This window comes from Globicephala melas, chromosome 10 (genome assembly GCF_963455315.2).
Source record: "Globicephala melas chromosome 10, mGloMel1.2, whole genome shotgun sequence".
Lineage (NCBI taxonomy): Eukaryota > Metazoa > Chordata > Mammalia > Artiodactyla > Delphinidae > Globicephala > Globicephala melas.
In genome coordinates this window covers 88536454-88562492 of record NC_083323.1, presented here as the reverse complement: position 1 = coordinate 88562492, position 26039 = coordinate 88536454, and the positions used below count along the sequence as shown (strand labels likewise).

At 33.4% G+C, this 26039-nt stretch overlaps 1 long non-coding RNA gene across 1 annotated transcript; it reads right to left on the bottom strand.

Moving 5' to 3' along the window:
* Nucleotides 1-3148: 3148 nt before the first annotated feature.
* Nucleotides 3149-26039, bottom strand: LOC132597914 (uncharacterized). The gene is made up of 3 exons (XR_009565414.1): nt 25965-26039; nt 24017-24085; nt 3149-3371 (listed from the first exon to the last, which is right to left on the bottom strand). It is a non-coding gene; the product is annotated as an uncharacterized lncRNA (long non-coding RNA).

The following is a 26039-nucleotide window of genomic DNA, read 5'->3' as shown; positions in this document are numbered from 1 at the left end:
AAATCATTGAAAGAAACTAAGACATTCCTGACAAGTAAAATGAATAAGCACTGGCCTTTCAAAATCAAAGCTTAATTAAGAAAGTATATTATAGGTGTTATAATAAACAAATCAAAGAACAGAAAAGAGAAATGAGGAGTAGGCCCATAAATATGTAGAAATCTTATTTATGACAGCTTTCATAGCATTTCAGTGTGAGAAATTAAGGGCCACCAACATCTGGTCCTGGGACAATTATTGTCAACGTGGAAAAAAATCAAATTTTTTTCTGCTTTACGTAAAACACTAAAAGCAATCCACATGGATTAAAAAAAAAATCAAACCATGTGACTTAAACATACACACACAAAAAAATCCCTTTAGAAGACAATATAAAATAATATTCTTTCTGATCTTTATTAAACTTTAAAGCAAATCTTTGATAAATCTCATTGTTTTAAAATTAAGCTTTCTATTAACTGAAATATGCTCAAAAGAAAGTAAAATAAAAATCACAGACTGAAAAGTGACTAATGAGACATGTAACTTGAAGGAATTAATATCCAGAATATATAAAGAACTCCCTCAAATCCATAACAAAAGACAAACAACTCAATAGAAAAAGAGTAAAACACAGGAGTGGGTTCTATATCATAAATAAAACACAAATAAATAATAGCCATTATTTATCATGGAAATTAAAATCTCAGTGAAACACTATTTTGCATCAATTGGATTGACAAACTTTTTCTTTAAATATTTGACAATGCCATCTATTGGTGAAATATGAAGCAACTTAACCTTCATAAGCTGCCGACCTACCTAAGTTTATAAATCATGTTGATAAAAAATTAGCTTTTTCTAATAATATCCCAGAGATTCCAGAAATTCTTCCATACTCTAGACACTTCTATTTGTGTACTAGAAATGCCCAGGAAGCATTATTTGTGATAGGAAAAAAATCAACAGAAGAATGGATAAAGAGATCATGGAATAGTCATATTACACAACAGTATATAGCAGTAAAGTTGAAAGAATTATACGTATACCTGTTGTACCAGTTGAAGTCCAATCAGGAAAGAGAAATTACACAGTGTTTCAACATTGAAAGTTAAAAGAATTATTTACTATAGCAGGGAATTGGAAAAAGCTAAGGATTGGCTAGAAGTAAAGGGAACTCTGAAAAATATAGAAATTGCAGATATAAGGAGAAGCCAGAACTCCTCAGGCTGAGATTGAGTGCCCAAGGAAGAGCTGCTACACACACACACACACACACACACACACACACACACACACAAGACTACCTTGAAGTGAGAGCCAGACCTTGGTGGAGAGGGCATGGCCAGTGCTCACTGAATGCAGGGTGATGCCATCAGAAATTAACCCTCTAGGGACCTGGAGAAATGGTTTATGGAGAGGAATCTCATCAGAGGTATTCTGCTGCAAAACCTCCAGAGTGGTGTGCTGAGGGAAGGTCCTGGGTGCTGCATACTGTCAGACTGTGTACTAGAGAAGCTGTCTGCTGCTAGGAAAGACCACTTCCTCCTTCTAGTGTGCTTTACAAAGCTTAACATAAGGCCAGATGGCATAGAAAACTATTTAAAGGGCTCAGGTCCATTTTTGTTCACCTTCTGAAATAAAGACAAGGACGAGGTAAAGGAGAAGCATGATATACTTCTTGGCTATTGTTAGTGTTGTTGCTTTTAAGCAGAGAGGTGGATACATGAAAAATGGCATTTTTTCCTTATCTATACCCTTTATATGTGTCCTAATATTTTGTGTACTGAATTAAAATAATTTTAAAGGCCCAAATCCAAAATATATTTATAGAAAATCACAGTCTGAAGAGTGGAGTACGTGTACTACATACATCATTCAAATATTTCAGTGCATAGTAAAATATGTATACTTAGAAATTCATTTTATAAACATAGCATAACCTTGATATCAAAATCTGAACAACTTGTACATAACTAACCAACAAAATGTCCCAAATTTTTAATGAATACAGTTACAAAGATGCTACATATACTCCTAGAAAAATATGATATGAACAGTAAAATTTATTAAAAGAATGCTAGGATGTTTCAGATTGGGAATTCTAGCAACAAATCAAAGTAGAAAATATATAAAATGGATAGATATGCTTTACATTTTGTTGTTAAAACATTAAATAAATATTAAGGAACACTCCAAAAATTTTAAATATGATAAAAATATATGAAACCAACAGAAAGCATCATAATTAATTGAAGTAAAAGAAGTGTTTTAATTAACTCTAAACAAACATCAAAAAAGGATGATTAATGAAACTATTAATTCTCAACACTATTCTCAAAGTTGTCGCTAATTCTGCAGTATAAAAAGTATTGCATATAATAAATATTAAGTGGAATAATGATTTTATCATTATTGGCAGATTGTATATTTTACAATTAAAATACTTGAGAATATTATGGAAGTCTACTAAGGTGTCTGGATAATATATAATATAAAAATTAAATAGATTTTCTTAATATCATAATAATCAGTTTAAATCATAATGGGAAAAATAATCTTATTAGCATTAGGAACTGCTACAGAGTAACAAGGAATTAATCAAAAGTAACGTAAAATAAAGATGATACAATAATTTGTATATACTGGACTTTTCTATAGTATATATGTATGTACAACACGTAAATATATCATATATAAAACATAAACATATATTATAAATAAATATTTTAATGAATAGACTGTGCAATCTGTTCTTCAAATTGAAGTAATCTTATCAGAATTACAATGGAATTTATTCTGGAACTTATCCAGCAGTCCTAAAAATTTTATGCTACAAATCAGAATAGTTAAAACCATGCTGTATGAATTCACAAGCAGAAAATTAGATTAATACAACAGAATAATGAACATGGAAAGAGTTATATATATTGTACTGATTTAATTTAGCTTAAAATTGAATATGTTGAAAATATTACAGGGTAATTGACAGTAGAAAATGTGGGAAAATGTGTATTATCATATATTTAAAAGAATTTAGATTGGATCAAACATTGAAATATAAGTAAATAAAACCATAAGCAATTTAGAATATGATATTTATCATGTTACAAAGACTAAGATCTTTCTCCACAAGACACACATGATTTAAATTATAGAGGAAAGACTGATAATTTACTTTTAGATTCAATTGCATTTTCTCAAAGTTTTCTTCTATATTTTACCTTTTAAAAAATTTTAGCAAAATATTTAAAATCACCTCCTTCTTCCCTGCTTAAGAATTTCAATGTTGCTGTGGCACCCTTCCATCTCCTACGTGCTTCAAGGAAGCATGACTTTATCTCCAAATCTAGGATCCCTCTGGATTTGTGCAAGCTTCTGGTCACAATTCACTGATAAATGAAACACACAAATAGAGACACTTGAATGTGCAGTAGTCATCTTCAGTTTTTTAGTAGAGACAATCTAAAAATGTTAGAGAGCAAAAATGAGAAGACTCAAGAATTCTTGATAATTATTGATCTGTTGAATCAGGCATTTCCTCAAGTGACATGATACTTTTTCCTTACTCTAGAGGCAGTTGAATCACACATTTCCGTCAAATAAATAAAAACAATCTCTTTACAATGAAATATATAAATTTTTGATGATCAGCTTGGCAAATATATGTAAGGTTCAAAATACCACTTAAGGATATGGGCACACTCAGATACTGTTGGTAAAAATTCTTTGGAGGCAATTTTGGAAATATATTTATCAACATTGACCCATTTTGGACCTCTAAAATATTTCACTTCTAGAAATTTATCTTTAGGAAATAATCAACAAAATAAACAAAAATATATGATTGTTTAATGCTTTTGTGAGAATGTTAAAATACTTAAAACTTAGAAGCATCCTAAATACCCAAAAAACATAGAATTGGTAGAAAATTATGGAATACTAGGCAATCTTTTAAAAATAAACCAAGTGTATTTTATTGATATTAAACTATGCTCAGAATATATACCTAATGTGAAAATATAAAATACAATACAGTCTTCTTTTATTAAAACATCAGTAAGTGATTATATATCAAAAAGCCAGAAAGTGTATATATACATCCATAAGTTTTAACTGTTTTGCTCTTAGAGAAGTGATGGGTAAGAGGCTAAAATTGGACAACAAAATAAAACTAAATTAATTAAAAAAAATAAACAACTACGTACTGTTGAAGAATTCATTCAGAAATGTGATCAGAAAAAAAAAAAGGTTCCAGTTGGATGGAAAATAAGGACAATCAGGAAAATATATAAGTCCTAAATGGTTTATGATTTTAGAAAAATTGCTCAAGCTCTATTAAATTTTGCTCAGTCTATATAAATAGTATCTTATACTCATCTCATGTATTTACCTCTGAAATTCATACTTAAATTGTACAAATTCTAAAATATTGTTTAATAGAAAAGAAAAAATTTTAATTACCAGTTTTACATTCTTTATCAATACATAGAATAAAACATGTCTTTCCTTACATTACATAGACTTGAATTGGATGTGAAAAATCACTGATTCACTGATCTGTAAAGGTAATTAATCTAATATGTATCTTCTCTTTTGTGTATAACCTGTATCTTAGGTACAAATGCTGGTGGAGAAAATTCTTTAGTAAGAAATTTCAGCTACCAAATTAAAAAGGAATGACACAGTTAAAATATCACCATTGTAATAATAGTGATAATGGAGCTAACCAATAGTAATCTATGATTGTTATTATCATTAAATGAAAAGCTAACAGGAAACTTTATGGATGGATGGATCAGACTGTCAACAATTTAACACACTCATTGATTTCATTATTATAAAAAGAAGAAACAATTAGATATTTTGTGCTTCCTGGTGTGTCACAATTTGGAAGTACAAAATACCATATTTCAAAAAATTTTACTATAATGTAGAACCTGAATTTAATCAAGTCTTTTCCTCACTTCCAGTTTATAGTAACTATAGGCCCAAGAAACATACAAAAAGACACTGTGAAGGTGTAGTTAGCAAAATCCTAAATGTGGGTAACTTCACAGGAAAAATGATCTGTGTTTTTTTAAAAAAATAATAAATGTAAGGATAAATAAGATGGGATAAGAATCCTCAATATTAAAAGAGCTTTGAGAGATATAGAGACAAAATGCAATTTGGACCTTCACTGGATTCCAGTTTAAGCAAACCAATAAAAGGAAAAAGATGAGAGACTGAAGAGTACAAACACAGACTGGATAATCTTATTTAAATTTTGTTATGAAAATATTGTTGTGGTTATATTTTTAAAAGAGTATTCGTCTTTTAGAAATACATTTTCAAAGATTTTACAATGAGATCATTTGAAGCTTGGGGTTCTAATTATTTTGAGGGAGAGAAAGAAGGCTACAATATAGATGAAATTTGATTGACCACAGGCTAAAAATTGTGGAATCTGGGTGATGAGGACATATGAGTGCATTTCACTATTCTCTGTTTTGGCTCATGTATAGAATTCTCCATAAAGTGTTAGTTACTAAGATTTTGAAACATTTCAGCAAGCAGATGATGACAAATGGAAATGATTACTATAATATCAAGTATTAATAATTGACAATGTATAAAATACCAATAATGTTCTGTTAAATTAAAAAAATTAAGTATCTGATCTGTTGTTTTGGTGATGTATATGATCAGATCAACTCTTCTCAATGTAGTTTGCGCATTGTTAGAAAGGTGGGATGTTATAAACACTGACAAATAGATATTTAGCATATCCCCAGAAGAAAACAGAATTACAACAGTTTTCCTCCTAATTTTCAGTCATCACTTTGCACCAAATATAAGAATATTTCAGTTGTTGCAAATAGGATGTAAAGGGGCAATGGAGCAGGAAATAATTTATATCATGACCTGTCTTCACTAATGTATTCTCTGATGACAATAGTGACATCAAAGAGTTAGCTATAGTTTTAAAGTTTCCTGCAAAAAACAAATTCAGCAGCAACAATTTTTTGCTCTTTCCTTATATATCCTGGTATGTATAGATGTATGAATACATGACATTTGTATGCAAAATAAAGATAGTATGTGCAATGTTTTATTTAAAATGAAATAATACATTCTCTCTCCATATTCATTCACATAAGCACATTCTTATGTGCACATGTAGGTATGTGTGTATATGTATGCATGTCTTCACTTGTGAACATTGTTTGCAAAAATTGAGATTACTTTTTTTACCTCAAAAAAGGAAGAATTTAGACGTGATTGCCTTTCTCATTGATTAAATAAAATTCTAACATTCTTCCAAATAATTTCTCCCATGCCAGATTGGTTATTATTTATTGCAAGAAGTAATAATAATACTTTTACAAAAGCGTACTAGTAATTTCTCTGATAACATAGCTTAATGCAATCTTCTTGCTCAGCTAAATATATTGTCTATAAACAATTTTGTTATATAATAAAAATAGTCAAACAATTTCTGTTGACCTTTAAAAGCTAGTGCTTGAGGATATTCTGGTAATCTGACATAATATAAGAGGTCTGTTGTGGACATTAGGAGTCATTCAAACCAACTACAAAATATTACAAATGAAAACAATTAAGATCCAAAAGGATTAAGTAATTTGATTAAGGTTAAACAACTTTAGGATTCTTTAAAGATGGATTGGATTGAGTATACTCTCTTGATTTTTTTTGGAATTTCAGAGTTGTTCTGTCACTACACACAACACAAACCAGGAAGAACAGTGAAATAAAAACAACCATATTATTTTGCACTTCCTTCAGTTTCAATGCACTGCTTCTTTTTTCCCATAACAGGATCTTTACCAAATTCATTTGATTACACCGATGATTATGAAAATTCTCCTGGACCTATATTGTTTGTGTCTTTAAAAATGATTAATTCGGGAGGGCTTCCCTGGTGGCGCAGTGGTTGAGAGTCCGCCTGCCGATGTAGGGGATGCGGGTTCGTGCCCCGGTCCGGGAGGATCCCACATGCCGCGGAGCAGCTGGGCCCGTGAGCCATGGCCGCTGAGCCTGCCCGTCCGGAGCCTGTGCTCCGCAATGGGAGAGGCCACAACAGTGAGAGGCCCGTGTACCGCGAAAAAAAAAAATTGAAAAAAAAAATGATTAATTTGAAAATACACTAAGTAACCATAAATAGTTATTGCTGTGGGACTGAGATACCAACAGAGATTTAGGTGAATTGGGTAAGGTATTCAAATAAAAGTCTGTTTTCCCCACATGATACATGATACTGTGAAATACTAGTTTTCACAGCATAGAGGCTTGAAAACCTTATCTAAGAGTCTCTACAGTAACAGAAGAGACTGTTATTGTAGAAGAGACTTATTTCACTGTCTTGTGATCAAGTTTGAGTTCAAACTTGTGATCAAGTTTGTGATCAAGTTTGAGTGTGATCAAGTTTGAGTAGAAGAGACTGTTATTGTAGAAGAGACTTGTTTCACTGTCTTGTGATCAAGTTTGAGTTTGGGACCCAGAAGAGTGTAAACCAGAGGCTCTCTGAATGAAAAAGCCTTGATTTGGTGTAGAAGCTAATTAGATGTAGTTGTTCATCCATAAATCTATTGTAATGGTTTGAAGAAGAATAAATTATCTCACTAGAGTAAGATGCTGTCTAGTGTTGCCATATACATATATATTTACATAGAAGGATCAGCATTTAGGAAAAATGACTATATTTACCAAATAATAGAACCACATGACTGAAAAGTAACTAAAAAAATTCAGATAATAGATGCTGACACAGTTGATTCAAATATTGGAGCAAGTTGAAAAGAACTTTAAAATAATCATGTTTAGTACATGGGAATAAAGAAAAAGATGATAAAGATTGAGAACAGATGAATAAATTTGCCAGAGAATTATTATCTATAAAAACAAACAAGTACATCAAAAACTACAAGACACATATCTGAAATTAATAAACAAATTAAATTATATTAATTATAGAGACAACAGAAGTCAGAATTTGTGAGTGGAAAAACTAGGAAATATTGATAGAATATACATCATCTAAATTAAAGGGGGAAAACATTAAAAATAAAACAAATGCAAATATTAGTGGTTCCATACAAAACTATAATATACATGAAATTGGGGTTCAAAAAGAAATCAGAGAATCAAGAAAAAATTTGAAGATATAACAAGTACGAATTTTCCAAAAATCATGACAAACAGGTGTCTATTGAAAATACATACAGAATAAATAACCAAAAAAGTAATATTAGAGTAAGGCTGCTGAGACTTAAAATGAAAAGAAAAGTTTGAACACAACAAGAGGAAAAAAGAAACATTATCTTCAAAGGAATAATAATAGGATGGCCATTTGATTTCTCAGCACATTAATGGAAGCAAGAAGACAGTGCATTTAAGTTTATCATTGTTAAATCTTCCTAACATATCAAATGATTTATCATTATAAAATATCCTTCTTCATCTCTAGTAACATTTTTTTGCTTACATTTTGTTTTGTTTGATATTAATATAGCCACTCCAGCTTTAACTTGTAGTATGTTTTCCTTTAAGCCCATATAAACTTTTTTAGATTTCTACTTTTCCTTTTCTTCTCATTTCAACATCTGGATCATCTTAGTCTCTGTTCCAATGACTTTTTTTCTCCCTGTGTAGGTCACATTTCTGCTTCTCTGCATACCTAGTAATTTTGTTTTATGATAAATATTATATATCTAACATTTTCAATGGTCTGTAATATTTATTTGTTTTTTGTTTGTTTGTTTAGGGTGATGTTTTCTTTTTTTTCTGATGAGCAGTTAATTTACTGGTGGGTTATTGTGTTTCTTTTGAAGATTATTTTTAATTTCTGATAGATGAATCTCCTAAAGCATAAGTTGTCAGAGATGTCAGCTCAGTGCCTAGGCAGAGACTCTGTTCAGTTGTGGGGCTAATCTCATCTATTTCTGTTTCAGTAATCACAGTCCTATGCTGCCTGTTAGTCAACCTCTGACAACAGTTGCATACATTCTGTCCAGCTTTATAGTTGTTTACAATTGGAGGAAGATTATAGTACCAATTACTCTCTATGATTAAGAACAGAAGTCAACACTTTTTTATTATTTTTGAGACAGATAATATTTTTGAAAAACATATTTTGGAAAAAAATAACTTCCCGAAACTTTTTTTAGGCTTTTTAAAAAATCTCTCTAGAAAGTTCCTCCCCCTACTTATAGTATTTAAATCCATTGATTCTTTTTTTAAACATTTTTTGACATTTTCAGAAATACATAAAATAATATGACACTGACACGTATCTTTGATCATTGTTTTTGTTTTGTTTTGTCTTTTGCTCTTGACATTATGAATAATGAATTTCTCTAGGATGGTGATTTTAAGGTATTAGGCTATTTTCTTGAGATGAATTTATAATTTCTGCAGTTACAAATCAAACTTGATACCTTACCAGGGGAAATTAGTATCACAGGGAACAAACTCTTAAAGTCACTTTAATAACAATAATTTTAAACTTTTGGAATATTTCATTAACCTCGGGAAACATAGTGTGGGAAAACATAAACAAGTTTTTGATTTAGCCTGAATGGATTAGGATAATAGCTGTTTCAGTCTGATATAAGGATAAAAGCAATTCCATTAATTTACTTTTAAAGTAATTGATTAAAAACATAAATGACTCTATTAATAAAGCAAAATGTAAAGGATCTTTAGATTAAAGTACGCGTTTTAAAATCATTTTGATTAATTTCTCAGTTTGTCCCTTACTAAGCCACAAACTGAGGAGGGAATTAATATCATAATTTCTTGGATCTACTAATGGAGAAACATCTTATTTTACTTTTCCTAGTGTAAGCTCAAGACTGTGCCTCAGTTGGAACTCTTTTTCTTTACAAAGGGTGGTTGGTGAATAAATGGGGACTGTTTGTCGTATATGTTAAGTATTCACAGAGTCCACCTAGGCTATTTTCTCTCTTGGATACTACACAGATTGTAGTCATTTATAATTACTTGTATTGTACGCCAAAATAACCTGGGTATGCTTTCTTATATAGCCCAAATAAAATAATTTCCTGAAACTACATTGCTCTATTTACTTGTCCTTGATTCTCCTTTACAATTGCTTCCAACATTAGATAACGTATTTGTAGGCTTTTCCCCCCCGCCAGCATTTTAGTATCTATGCATTTGTACATTTTCATAACCACCTTCTTTTTTCAAATGGCATTATGGGTTTGCACATAAATTCTCTTTTCCCTTGTTATGTCTGCTAATCTTTTTGCTGTTGTTGCTGCATTTACTACTGCAAGTTCAATTTAACTTATGAAAATCAAGCTGTCTATTCTGCTTCATTCATCATAATCAACAAAAATCATTCTGGAATCAAAACTAGTTTTCTACTATCTTGTTATTTTTTGGTGATGATATGTGGAAGGGAAAGTAGACAGTGGCAGGACATTGAATTGAACTGCAGTTTTAGCAAACATCTGCCTCTGCATAGTAACCTTGTGGGATTTGTGCAGACTCTTGTCTACAAAAATCAAAATTCTGAGAGAAGCTTTTTCTGCCAAATGTTGTTAGATGCAGAACTCAATATGTGTGTCAACAAAAGAAAATTCAAGTGTCAACTACACATAGATTACTCATATTATATGTAATTATAAGAAAAACTCAAACACCAAGTATGTCCTAAGTATAAAGAATAAATTGAATTTAGAAACTTCTATCTTTATATTTTGAAGTAACAGAAACAATTTAATAGATCACAGTATATTTTTCATAAATATTTTTGGGGACAGTTAAAAAGAGAGTGGTTTAGTTTTGCTAGTAACTTGGAAGAGGTGTAAACTCAGGTCACTCTTCTAGTACAAATAGGCAAAAGGATATTCTTAATCACATTAGGATCCAATAATTAATGCAAAGGAGATAGTATATTTTCCTATTGTGATTGTAAAAAGAAATACATAGTTGATAATTTTCTTCTATAGACTTCAAAGGTTGTAAGTGGGAAATCACTCAGAATCACTACCCTTTTATCATGCAGTTTAGCCTCCATATTAAAATGTAGTAATCTTAACTATTATACATTATATCAGTCATATGAATGCTAGGTTTTAAAGCAAGCATATAAAGTCTAAGTATTATAATTAATTTATTATCTAGTCAGGTTTATGAAAGTAATTGAATTTGGCCATTCAATTATTTAGTTTTTTCAGCCTTTAAAGCTCTTTAAAATCACCTGACAAAATTGAGATACCTATATTTGGAAGGAAGATATCAATTAAATGGTGACAATTGTGAGCAAAAAATACATTATGGATTACATGAAATGAATTAATAGCTCAGAAAGATTTCTTATAATTTTGATGATAGTTCATTCTCGTTATTTTGGGGTCTTTTTATTTTGTTTTGTTTTTTTTGGCCACACCATGCGGCATGCAGGATCCTAGTTCCCTGATGAGGGATCAAACCTCCACTCCCTGCAGTGGAAGCTTGGGGTCTTAACCACTGGACCACCAAGGAAGTCTCCTTGTTATTGTTTTAACCACCAAGTTTTTCTGATTATTATCATTTTATTTTTACCATACACAGTCTGCATGTAGATAGCCTCTAATTTATGATTCACCAATCCTGCTATTTGGATAACATCTCAATTTAGATAAGTCTTTTTATTCCACTATAAAAGTCCAAACACTTGATATTGGAGGGCTCCTAAAATGTCCTATAGTCCAACTTCTCACTTTATGCAGAAAAACTCTCTAAAACATCCCAGAGATGTGGTCAATCAATTTGGACCCTCTCATGAAAGAGAAAGTCATTTCATCATAAGCAATGTGTTCTGGTTGGGGAGTTCTTACTCATATTGAACCAAAATTCTACTACGCATTCATCTAGATTTTTCTTTTGGAGTCAAACTCAGAAAGAAATTTAATCCTATAATCATACTAAAACTCTTCACATATTTGGGGATATCCATCATGTCCTAGAGCTTCAACATAGCAGATGAAAAAGTCCTATTTCCTTCAACTGCTCTCCCATCAACATGGTTTGCAGACCCTTATAAACCATGCGCTACCATTTCTATCACACTATAATTGTGTTTCTTAATATATTTACTAAAATGTAATTTTCAGAAATATGTACAATTTTCAAGATGTGATTGGACCTATACCAAATTTTACCTTTTTTTTTTTTTTACAAATATCACATTTTCTTTAACTCAACTTCAGATTTCAATAACATTTTTGCCAGTTATATTATACTGCTGGCTCATGTTGAACACACACTTATAAAAGACATGGTTTATTTTATTCATTTATCCAATGTGATAAATATTTAAAAATACACACTACTACTTCTGGTTAAAAGCTGTGTGAGGTGCTGGGAAGATACAAATAAGATAAGGATTTCAATATAGTTGGTGAAACTGTTAAATTCATATAAAGTTCAATAAAATGCAAACAGTATGTAATTGGATCGCAGAGAGAGATTACTCAATACATACTGAGAATCAAAGGTTTCCTGGGAGGTGCTATACAAGCTACCTCTTGAAAAATAAGGAGGAGGAAATTGAATCAGAAAGCACAAAGATGCAAATAGGGTGATTCTTTGGAAAATTGAATCAGAAAGCACAAAGATGGAAAATAGTATGATTCTTTGGAAAAGAGAAAGTGTTCATAAAGTGTACTAGGAAGTCAAGCTAACTCAAATAAAAGACAATGCTTAGTCGATAAACTCTCCAAAGTTCTAGATTAAATTGTTCTTTCTCATGTTTAACCTTTGTTTAAAAATGTTGAACACATCCCCACTTCACTTTTTGATTATAAAGGAAATTTCTTTTTAAAAGTGCATTAAAGGACTTCTAATAAAAGATGGTAGATTGACTATAGATGTAGCTTTTGTATCCCTCCAGATAAACTACTCTAATGAAAGTAAAGAAATAAAAAGCCCATAAATCAAAATCAATGAAGAGTTTTAAGCATGAGAATTTTAAGCACTCAGGAGAATAAATGGGAAAAAACAAAAAAAATACAAAGAACATCATCGTGAAATTTTAGAATACAAATTGATGGAAAATCTTAAATGTTTCTCCATATGTCATCTAAAGAGCAATAAGAATCATACTAACTTTGAACTTCTCAACATAGATTGTCAACCTAGAACTCCGTGCCCTGTCAAACTATCAATCAATTATATGAGGTAGATTATAGATATTATCAGTCATATAAGAACTCAGAAAAGTTAACTCCCACGCATCTTTTCTTAGCGAGTCATTTAAAAATGCACTACTGTAAAATAAGAGGGTAAACTAACCATTAGATATAGATAGTTGATCAAACCTAATAGAGCAACAAAAATAAAGCCTGGGATGACAGCATTGAGATAACTTACAGAAAAATTTAGTCCCATTTGGAGCAAGAGAACATTGAATTTTTAGAGGGAAGATCTTGGAGTACAGAAATAACAATAGATAGTGTAGCAAGATATTTGAAAAGGGGTGAGGCTGAAGAATCAGGCAATTAATTCAGGAGGGACAGAAAGGTAAACACAATTTCAAGGAGAAACATAAACCTGCACCATAAACAAATGTCATCATATTATACCCTCTAACTTGTATTTACATGATCACAATTAGGTCATCACTGATTAGTGATTTAACTGAGTAGGTATATTGATGTTTATGAAGAATGAGGAGGGAGAGAAGAGATGGTATAGAGGAATACAATTGTCTCATTACTGGAAGCCAAAAAACAATGTTCAAACCTGACAGATCAAGGCAAGGAATAATTAGGGAGTGTGGGATTGACATGTACACACTGCTATATTTAAAATGTATAACCAACAAGGACCTACTGTATAACACAGGGAACTCCACTCAATATTATATAACAACCTAAATGGGAAAAGAATTTGAAAAGGAATAGATACATGTATATGTATAACTGAATCACTTTGCTGTACACCTGAAACTCTCACAACATTGTTAATCAACCATACTCCAACATAAAATTAAAAGTTAAAAAAAAACCCTGACAGGTCAAGATTTAGCAGTAAAAGCATATGTTTTAACAAGTGATGGTGACTCCTGAATGTTTCTGTTAAGGGAACTGGGAACAATTCAGTGAAACATTCCTCTTTCATGTTGATTTGTTTTCAGGGTTACCTCCTACACTGTCTTCAACTCAATACTAGTTCTGTGTTGCCTTATTCTTGTCCAGAAAAAAACGGTGGATACAAGGGAGAGAACTCAAGTTAAGAGAAAGGCAGACAGGAAAATTCCAAGGTTAACCTGTTTATCAACAGAATGGAAGCTTCCAACATGTAATAAATTTTAATGTAGCCACCTGGACTTGAATTCAGCTGCCTATTTGCTTCCATGCTTTTGGCATTCTAGTATATCATCGTCCATATGATGTCAATTATCATGCTCTGGAGACTGTCATTTTCCATCAAGTCAGAAGAGAGAGCATATGTCTTCTCTATTACTCTTCCTGAAATGAAATTATTTTACAACCAGATCATTTAAGAAATGAAAAATATAATTTTGTACATTTATGGATTTTTGTTACTTTCATCTTATTAGATGTTTGAGGTTTTTTTTTTGGACCAACAATGTAGGAAGTAATTATGACAGATTTAGCCACATATTTTATTTTCCTTCTAGCGATTTCTCAGGTCCATTTAAATCCAAACATACACACTACTCTCACAATGGTCTCTATTGACTTCAACGAAGCACACTCTCTACTGATGTCCCCTGTGAGATAGAAAAGAAAGAAGCTTGTTCATAGATTCCCTGTAGCATATCTCCACCATTGATCCATGGTTTTAAGGGCTTTAGCCACTAATTTCCTCTCACCAATGGAGAGACCCATCGCTCGGTGTGTTTAGACTCTTATGGCTGCCCACTGTGACTTGTTCTTAATCTGCCTGAAAGTGTCAAAAGTCACGCTGCTGTTTGGAGAGAGAGTGATTTTTTTTTTTTATACCTGCTACTGGGAGTGATGCTTTTCTTAGTACTAAGATGCCCATGATAATGGAGACAGCTCTGAAATATATCTGTTCTGTTCTCAGTTGAATAAATAACCACGATAGTTCATCGACATATGTCAGAGAAGTTTTTAGCAACATATTTTCACTCAGGAAACTCCTGCATAGGTAGTACGTTAAGAAAAATTGCATGATGATTCTGTCACCAATGTCTAAATATAGATCAAAAATGTTAGTGTAATTAACAAAAGAAATCAGTTTGGTATTTGTAACATTCAAGCCTTAAAGCTTTAGGTGACTACTGTTCAGTATTATTCACACAAAGTGAGTATACAAGCAGTTTTTCTCATTAACGACGTATTTGATTTTAGACAAATAGGCCAAAAGTATTAAACAGCATAGCATATATAAAGATGTTTAACCTCACTGTTAATTAAATAAACACAAATTGAAACATCAATGAATTATTACTTTTTTACTTTCTAAATTAGAAATATTGAAAAAGTAATACTACTTAATGATGAAAATATTTCTGGTTGGAGAAGAAATCACTTCATTGTTTTGGAAAGCAATTTGTCCATAGGAATTTAAAACCACTAAAGTGTTTATCCTCACTGACACTTTAATCCCACTTTTGGGAATCTATCTTATGATACTAACCTGAAATACAGAAATAAAAGCATGAATAAATGTCTAGTCCAGCATTATTTCTAATTGATAAAAATCATCCCACAATATGGAGATGAATTAAACTATGATACAACCATATGATGTAATATTACACAGCCATTAATTTATTTTAATAAGAAGGGAAATACTTGTTATTTTGTGTTATGCTAAGACCACAGTCCAATCCTGAGCATGATTGATATCAATTGAACTTAGAAGCTAAGAATCACTGGGCATCATTGGTACTTGGAATACCAAGTATCGACATGAAATAGAATACTGTTTACATATGTGATATTTTTATTGGTCAGAACTTAATCGGGTGCAAGTGAGAGATTCAAATCAGCTGGCTTATGGTACGATTGATAAAGTTTAGTGTTGTTCTCAGAGTTAAAATGCTAAAAACAATACCACCACCACCACCAACAATAACAACAAAATGCTTAAGAAGGACAGAATCCAAGACAGCATGAGGGAACACAAAGATTATAACCAAGGATGCCAGAGCTTCCAATTTTTGCATCTCTTACCTTGCCTTCTCTTTGAATGTTGGCTTCACACTCTCCTTCCCCAGGCACAATTCTATACACAGAAGGAACCATGGCCCCTTTTGTTAGTATATGAATATGTCTATATCCACAAAGGAAAGACTTCCCTAGGGAAAGTCTCTCCATAATTTTATTCATGAATAAGGTATAAGAAGAGGAACAGTAAAACAACATATGAATAATCGTGCCCAGATAACTCCCTTCCCCTTGCAGGATTTATCTCCCGCTTTAAGAGAATAAGGAGTGGATCTGAGTGTAGCAATGCTAACTCCTTTCCTCCTCAAAGTATATAAAAGGGAGTAGACACATGTCCATTGAGGAAATCAGTATCACAGACGCCATCTCAGTATGTGTCTCCTGGAATACAAGCAACATGATGTAAAGAATAAAAATAAGAAAAAAAAAAGCAGGCGGGGGAGAGTCTGGTCACTCACCGTGGCTGTTCTCTTGCTCTCTGTCCTTCCCCTGCTAGACTACTGCCTGCTTTGCCTACACCCATTCACATGACTGACCTTCCTGCATACTTGCCCTAGGCCCCAGCGGGCAGTAAGGGGCTTATACCTCTGCTGGTTTCCATGGTAACTAATGAGCCCACCTGAAGTCAATTCCTCCTATAACTGGTAACCTCCGCTTCCCTCCCAGGAGCAAAGACTGTCACCATGTCCTGCCCTCCATCTGCCTCACTGGGTGGGGTGTTGCTCCAAGACCTTGCTTCAGAAGTGTAAGCTCCCCCATCCATTACACCACTGATGTCTCTGTCACTGACTCTGAGCTCTTTCTTCAGTTTTGAAGCTGGGCAAGTGCAGGCCTTGTAGGCCCGCAGGGTGCAGCCCAACAGAAATATACCAAAATTTTTATGGTGGTAGTATTGTGGCTTTTAAAAATTAAACACAAATCAAACAAATTAAAAAAAAGACAAACTCTTAATGAGCTGTTTTGCATATTTTCTATTATGAACCTATATTTATTTTTAAATTGTTCCATAAACATTTCACAGAGTATGGAGGGAAGGGGCTTAAAATAAATATATAATAATATTAATATGTTAATGTATCACAGAAATGACAAAAGAAGGTTGAGTGCTAAAATATGAGTTGCTTGGTAGCATACGGGCATTTCTTGGCATACCTAAGCAACTAAAAAGCAATAAAGGTTTTTGATCAATTGAATTAATGATGCAGCTGGAAGTGAAGGTAGGCAGAAATATACAACATAAATTTAAAAGAAACAAAAATTTTGTTCCACATTTTTACAAATGTAGAAAATATGTATTGTTTGCTGAGTAATGTTCGTGTAAATTTCCTTTTTTTTTTGGAAAATAATTAAACAGGTGACATAAATCAGAGTTACTATTCCAATTTATGTGAAACAGCAGCCCTGAAAATTATCCTGTGTCTGCAAAAATGATTATAAAGACTCACCTTTGGACTTGATTGGTCAAATCCAGGATATTACACTCTGAAGAGCAAGGGATCCAAAGTCTATCCTGTATATAAAGTTTATGATAACTTGTTTTTTTCGATCTGGGAGCTTAGTAGAGTGTGCCCATTCTCTTGAAACAGTATCATCCAGTGTATTAAAGGTTAAGATTTTGATAAGTTGGCTTTTCTGTTAGTTTCTTAAAGTTTATAGCTATAAATCTATATTATAGATCACTTACCTCCTTGTATTAAAATATTAAGACCTTTTACCTAGATGTCAGGAAGAATCAATGAAAATGATGAGTTGGCACACTTTTCTCAGGGAGGTTTTTTTTTTTTTCTTTTTTTGGCACGCTTGCCTCTCACTGTTTTGGCCTCTCCCGTTGCAGTGTGCTCTGGACAAACAGGCTCCAGCCCTGGACTGGGGCATGAACCCGTGACCCCTGCATCGGCAGGCGGACTCTCAACCACTGCGCCACCAGGGAAGCCCTCTCAGGGACTTTTAAAACTTCAATTTGAAGCTTCAGTTAAGCTTCCTAAATAATACAGGAGTAATTTTTTTATTAATTCATTTAGCTCTGGCATTACAAAATAAATCCCCATGAAATGCAAACATGTTTTTCTTAACACCTCTCTATTAAGACCTATGCTGTTTGCTTGAACATGGAGACAGTTTGTGGTGACATAGTCATTAATTTATTTCCTTTGCATACCCCAGGGCTGGTGGCAGTTCTAATGGTATTCTTTTACTGAAAATAGGAGAATCGCTGCTCAATGGGGAATTTGGGGATCCATGAGATGGAGACAAATGTATTTTCTTTCTTACATGAAAAATTATCCCCCCCAATATATATACTAGGACAATCTTGTCTTCACTAGATGGTAAAACACAGAAATATTTGGTAGAAAATCTATCCGTGTCTCTACCCTGTTGTTAGTATCAGGCAGAGAACATAGCTCCATGGAGTCATTGTGATGGTCAAATAGAGAAGAAATGAAACTAGAAGCTAACTTTAAGAATGTGCCTAAAAGCCCAGGAGGGTTCACAGAAAACTTCTGTGCCTCATTCCATAATTTTATTCATGAATAAGGTATAAGAAGAGGAAGAGTAAAACAACATATGAATAATCATGCCCAGATAACTCCCCTCCCCTTGCAGGATTTATCTCCCGCTTTAAGAGACTAAGGAGCCAGAAATCAGTATCTTCGAATCACACAGCAGGCAAACTCAAGGTATCTATTTAAGCAACTCTTCTGATTAAGCCTTGATACTGCTGTTAGTTTCCCATTGTGTAGTATCTGCGACGTTGATATAAACTGAACACAGGGTTATTCCAAAATTAGAAGTCTCTTATGACTCAATCCCTGGACTTCAGAGGAGCCAGTTGGTCAGGAGCAGCCTCAGTCATCTGGGTCAGACAACAGAGTCCTGTGCCACAGAGGACAGCAGCCAATGAGGCCACGCCATGGCAAAGATGCTCCTCACATACTGGGATGATATACAGCTTGAATCAGTTTAAAGAATTTAGATCTGCTCTGCTTAACTCTGGATAAAATATGTCCAGTGAGTAGGTTGGACAGAATTATTTAATCAAACTACATAAATCCACAATAGGTTCTTATATAACACACTCTCCACTCCATGGGTGTACTAAATCTTCTCATATATATACATCACTGTGAGAGCATCCCTTTATAGGCACTTGAAATCACAGGGTTAAAGACCTCTCCAAATGCAAAAAGACTCTGTTCATTTGACAGAATAACATAGTAAACTCCCATTGGAATTTTGTGATTATTTAGACAGTGCTGCTGGTATTGTTTTGGCTTTTCCTTTGGTAATCTTGTCATTAATTCAGATAACATTTACTTTGGCAGTACACATCATTCCATGTTCAGTTGTCCCTTACTTCTTTGTTTATTCCTTTTTTAGCTAATAAAAATTATTATCCCTACAAAACTTTAACAATTTAACTTTTATTATTCTGATGATGTGACTAATTTGTGTCAACTAAAAGATGATTGATTTTATCCTCTATTTAACTCCTTGGGGGTCCCAATCACTAATCAGTGTTGAGTGAGAGAAGAGCAAAAAATGGATCAGGGAGTGTTTCAATTCTAATCATAGCCTTTGTAGACATTGTATTAGTTAACATTTGATACTTAGAAAAATACACATAAAATGTGTGCTGACGACTATTTGCTGAAAACTTCAAATTAATATTCCCAAACCAGACACTTCTCTGGAACTTTAGACTCCTATACAACTGTCTACTTGATATCTCCTCTTAGATGTCTCATAGGCGTCTTGAATTTAAAAAACCCAAAGTGAGAGTCCAAACCTCCTCTTTGAAAAATCTGTTATCTTCTCTATCTCTATCTTCATTTAGTTCTTCAGGTCCAAAGCACTGAGGTTATCTTTGATTTCTCTCTCCCTTACATCATTTGTAATCCTCAAGTAAATTCAGTTGACTCCACCTTCAAAATGTGTGCAGAACCTAAACACTATCACCACCATCACTGTCACCGTCTTGGTGCAACTATCATAATTTCTCTCCTGAATTTGTATGATAACCTCCTCACTGGTCTTTCCATTTTGCCTTTGCTCAGTAGAGTCTGTTTTTTACCACAAAATCCAAAGAATCCTTAAAAACCAAAGACAGATATTCATAACCATCATATGGTGTCTCTTCCCTTTCAAAGTAAAAAGCAAAGATATTACAGTGACCTATGAGACCCAGTATTGCTGCCCCCAACCCTGTCATTCTCACCTCTCTTTGATTTCATGTCCTACTACTCTCCCTTTCTCTTACTCTACTCCTGAGTCCATGGTTACCCCATTATGTAAAAAAATGCCAGAAATGTTCCAGTCTCATAATTTTTGCTGTATCCCCTGCCTAGCATGTTCTTCCTTCAGACATTGTCTCATTCCCTCACATCCTTCAGATCTTTGCTTAAATATCAGCATCTCAATTAGGCTTTCCCTAAGAAAATTATTTAAAATTACAATGCTCCAAAATACCTCCAGCACTTCTTCTTACTCAATCCTGATATCTTTTTCTCAATGCTGTTGTGACGTACTATAGGTATCAGGTTAAATTTCTCCCATTGCAGGCATTGAGACGAGAATTTTATTGCAAGTAGTAGTTTATTAGGAAAGTAATCCCAGAAAGTACCAGTAGAGTAATAGAGAAACGAAACAGGAAATGGAAGTCTACCAATACAGAATGTATTAAAGAGCAGGTTACAGCTGTGGTTAACTAGGGCTCAATTGTCATGGGAACATATGGACCACTGTAGAGAAAATACCTGCATTATCTTACACAATCTGTGAGAAAACTGGAGTATTTAACTGTCAGTTCACTTATGGCAGTTCCTCCTTTCTGCAAGCATATGCAGAATATGTTCAGGCAGCCATGGAAAGCCCTCAGGCAATTTGTTGAAAGTGTTTGCAGTAAGAAGCCATTAGATCTGAACACACGGGAAAAGCGCCTGCTACAGACATTGTCTGCTACAGTATACCTTTTGCACAATTCAGATCTCCTCATTGCCCATATTAAGTTCACTCATTTTATCTATCATTGATTCTTTAAAGTGATGGTTAGCCATAATTCATAAATAAATAATAAAATGTTGAAACAGGAGTGTTACTGGGAAAAGTTAAGGATCCCTACTATTGCAGTTGGCTCACCGGGCAGTAATTTGATTGCTTGCCCAAGTGGGTTAAGTCAGACCTTCATTTCTGAAGGGATTGAGCTCTTATTACCATGCCCTTGTCTGGCTTTGACTGCTTCAATTGCCCTTTCAAGGCTATTGCTAGGGCAAGAACACCAAGAGGCATCACAGTGAATTCAGTGAGTTCAACACAAACTGTTTCCTGCACTATTAGGTAGCAGCAATCTTATATTCTTATGATAATAAATATCAATTATGGCTTCCAGCATACCTACGTCTCTTCTTTTCCCATTAGTCTTCTGGCAGGAGAACCCCAAACAGCAGCCATAGGTTTAATTTGCCTTGTACTGTTAAAGAAATGTCCCCTAACCCCCGAGAACCAAAACATTTAATCACATGGATCTTGAAGATGCATGGGATGGGAAGCATATATTCTGTAAAGTGGGACACAGGGAAGGGTTGTGAGAGTGGTCACTCCTGCCTCCAACACTTGATTTCTGGACCTATGTAGTCTACCTATCAGGAACACAGAACCAGGAGGTGGTCTTTTTTTTTTTTTAATATATAGTGTATCTTGAAGGACAGCAGAATGTCATCCTCAAGCTGATGCCTTAACTGTGCCTTTAAAAGGTTGTTTCAGAGTTCTATCAGATTGTCAACTTGTGACTGTATAGTCAACGACACAAATATTTTCTAAATTATTTTATGTGTAAATTTTCTTGGTTTAGTAATATTAACATGATAGAATCTTGCTTTCAATAAATAAAATATCTTTTTATATCTGGGCCTCATTTTCCTCCCATACGACAGAAGATTGAGTTGGGTGATTTACAAGAACTTTTCCAGTTCTCATTTATTCTGTATCTTATCCAGATAGGCAGAAAGCTATTTCTGCATCATTTTGGTATTTGTACTATGGAGAAAATACATACTCATTGAACTTGACCTTGTGATGGTAACTGTGTACTAATGGTATGTACCCAGATGTTATTTTCTCATCACAAAGTATCTCCTTAATTTATATCTACTTGAAATGTCGTAGCAGGCACTTTAAAAACAAAACTTTAAAATTATAGGAGCATTAGATCTCTCGTAAAGAAATTGGTAAAGCTAATAAAATCCAACATCGTGAGTAAATTAATTTTGTAAAGAAGACAAAATACCAAGAACTGGTAATTGCCATATTTGGATATTATTCTCTATATTTCACTAAAAAGTTGACTGATGAAAAGAACAAGTTATGGAATTCATGCCACTGTATAAATGTTGAATCAGATAATTTTCTAAACCACTATGAAAACTAAAAACAACTTCGTGTAATTTTATAATTGCAGTCTTGACTGGGCAGCTGGAAAACCTTTTTTTTTCTAAATAAGTTTTACCCTGCTATTCCAAGATATCCAATTGTATTTCTGAACATATAAATACCATCAAGGGTAGGCATATTCTTATACTTGTAGGCAGATGAAACACCCTTACTTATGAATACTGGAACCCAAAATTGATACTACATTATCAGAATTAGTGACAGATCTATCTCTTCCCAATAGGTGAGTCCAGCCTTTTACTATTAATTAGTGGTAAGAATTACAAGGCCTATGACCTTGGAGCTATGATAACCTTATCAGCCTAAGAATTACAAGACTGCTACCAGCACCTTCAAAAGACAGCATTATTTCATATGGTGGAATTAAAAGTTAAGATATAGCAAACGTACTGGGAATCAAAAAGCAAATGGTTTAGAACTAAACAGGAAAAGCTGAGGTTGTTGTTTATTATTAGAATTTTTATAGCTGATGTTCTATATCAATTTATTCATTCAACAAATATTTACTGAGTTTCTGATATATGCCAAGTATCCTTCTAGACATTGGGAATAGGATAATAATAAAACACTAACCCCTGATGCCATGGATCTTATAGTCTGAGAGAGTCTTACAGGGAGAAACATTTTTTTTTAAAGTATAGTGTTGGTAAATTATATACATGCATATATATATATATATTATACAAGATGGTGTGATAAAAACTATGAAAAATAAAGGTAAAATAGGAAAAAGTACAGTACATGAAGAAGACAAAGAATGTTGCAGTTTTTTGAAAGGATGGTCTGCAGAAGGCACATTGAGGTAACATGAATAAAAGTCTGAGGGGGTGAAACAACAAACCATAAAGCCATGTGGATATTCAGAGGAAGAGCCATCCTGGATGCAGGAAGAGGATGTGTGAAGGTTTTACCACAGAAACATGCCTGACAAGCTCGGGAATATCAAGGAAGGCAGTGTGGTGGAGGTGAATGAGCAAGGGGATGAATCATAAGAGCTAAGATCAAAGAAACTCACAAGAGAACAGATCATGTAAGACCTTCAAGTTCATCATCCATTCAGAGTGAGATGGGAAGCCACTGGAGGGCTCTGAGCAAAAAAAGTGGCATGATCTAACTTAAATGCAGCACAATTACTGCATTTTCTGTGTTTAGAATAGATAGAAGAAGGCTCGGATGAGGGTAGGAAGACCAGTCAAGAAGCTGTAGTGAAAAATCTAGAAAAAGAGACTCGTCCAAGGGTATGTTACATCAAAGTTAAGGAGAAGAGGTTTTATTCTTTAGCTATTTTGAAAATAGAGGGAAATGAATTTTTTGTAGAAAGATGTAGTTCTCATTTAATGATATCAGAAATAATATGATTTGGAGGTAATATAAGGAGTGTTACTCTGATATTCAAGGTCTGAGGTGCTTACCTGTCATTCACATGGAAATATTGAGTAGGCAGTTGGCTGCATTGATCTGGAGTCCAGGAGAGTGGTAAGCTTAGAAATAGAATTTAAAGCATTAGAATAGTGAAATAACCAAAGGAGTGGAGGGGAAAAAAAGCTGCAGTAACATTAGAGTTTTAGAGTTATCACGAAATAGCCCTTTTCTTTTAAATTATAGCCTTTACATTAAAAACACCACTTGATCTCACAGTCGATAGCTAAGCCAATAAAGTAGTCACTCATCTCCTAGCTATTAGTTAATAATTTAGTCATGTTCAGTTATCACAATAATTCAACTATAATTTAATAATTCAGTAAAAATCCGAGATGGTTTTTTTTTTAATGCTTTCAGCTCGCCCTTAGGGTAAATAATCTATACAACATGCATAGCATAATCAGGAAGAAGCAAACACACTTTTGACTCTGATGAAAGCCACCGAGGATATATGTTCCACACAACATTTCAGCACTGGACTCAGGAATCATTGCATGCAATGTTAATTTGTGAAAATATGTAAATTCATGGCTTCTACAATATGCTTTTCCTAACTCACAGGTGTAATGGACAAAAAAACAGTATTTAGTATTTTTCTAGGAATATGAGTGATATTTTGCAGATTTTTAAAATTTATTATAGTCACATAGGGAAAAAGTCAGGTCCCCAGAGGGAAATAGATGTCGTACTCAAAGTGGGTAACTTGAAGTCAAGTTTAATAAAGGGGAAAAAGTGACAGCAAGATTCAGAGGGGTAACTTGGTAGATGTCATAAAACTAGTAAGCTGTATAATTGTCATTTAAAACTTAACTCTTTCCAACTTCAAGTGTACAGATTTAACATGATACCACACTTTTGAGATCTACCTTCACTGTTTGGAATGGACAAGTCGGGGGGAAAAATCCCAAATCTCAAAGTATTTCACCAGACCAGTTCACATACGTGAAACTTTGTAGGTTAATGTTTTAGAGCAGAAAATGTAGTATTGCTTCTATTAGAAGAAAATAATAAAGGTCAGGGTCTTCAGAGAATTTAATACAATTAGAATTACTAATAAGAAAATGCTCTAAAATGCTTCAAATATTCTTTATTTATGTGGGAAAAAACTTACTAAATATTATGTAAGCATTTAATTAGGGGGATCAATAATTAATTATAAACACTGGGATATTTCGAGAGCATAATAGGTATTGTATACTTGAGTCTCATGGTCATTCTGTTTAGTCTACTTTCTCAGTGCTTCATGCCTTTGTCCCTTGCTTTCTCTTTCCACTATCCTAACTCAGCTTTATTTCTTGGTTAGACTCACACCACATCTCAGGGCTGGGCAAAAAAAAAAGAAAAAAAAATATATATCAGACTTTTACTCACACTATCCTCAGCATTTATAGATTAAGGGCCTCTTCCACATATGAAACTGCTGAAGTTATTTTTCTAATCCTATGGCCAGTTAAATCTATCACGCCTTACATCAACATCATCATTCTTCATCATCCAGTATAAAAGATCATCCACTGTTCTATCTTTTCCTATACTGTTATTTGTATAATGCTTTGAGATTCCTTTCCTTGACCAAACTTACAACTTCTCACCACCACCCAAACCACAACTGAGAAAACTTTAGAAAACTCGAGAATTGAAATGGGCGTCTCCCTCCAGTACTTAGTAGCAATATTATTTTAAAATGGTCTCCAGTGCTATGCCTAAATTAATACATGTTTATAAGACTGAATTTGTAAAGCATAGGTTTGAGTTTTCAGAGCGTTGGATTGGTTGGGACATACCCAGTGATGAATAGTTAAAATAACAATGACATCCAATTAGCATCATAAAATAAAAACAGACTCCCTGTTAAAAGCAATGAAACTAGGTAGAAACATTCTATCTGTTCCTGCTGTCACTGCTAAGACCAGTTAGAAGCACTGATCATCCACTCACCAGGCATCTTAGGGAATCTCAAGTGTGCTAAGATAAAATTCAGCATCCATTCCTAACAAAAACTCCAAAAGGCAG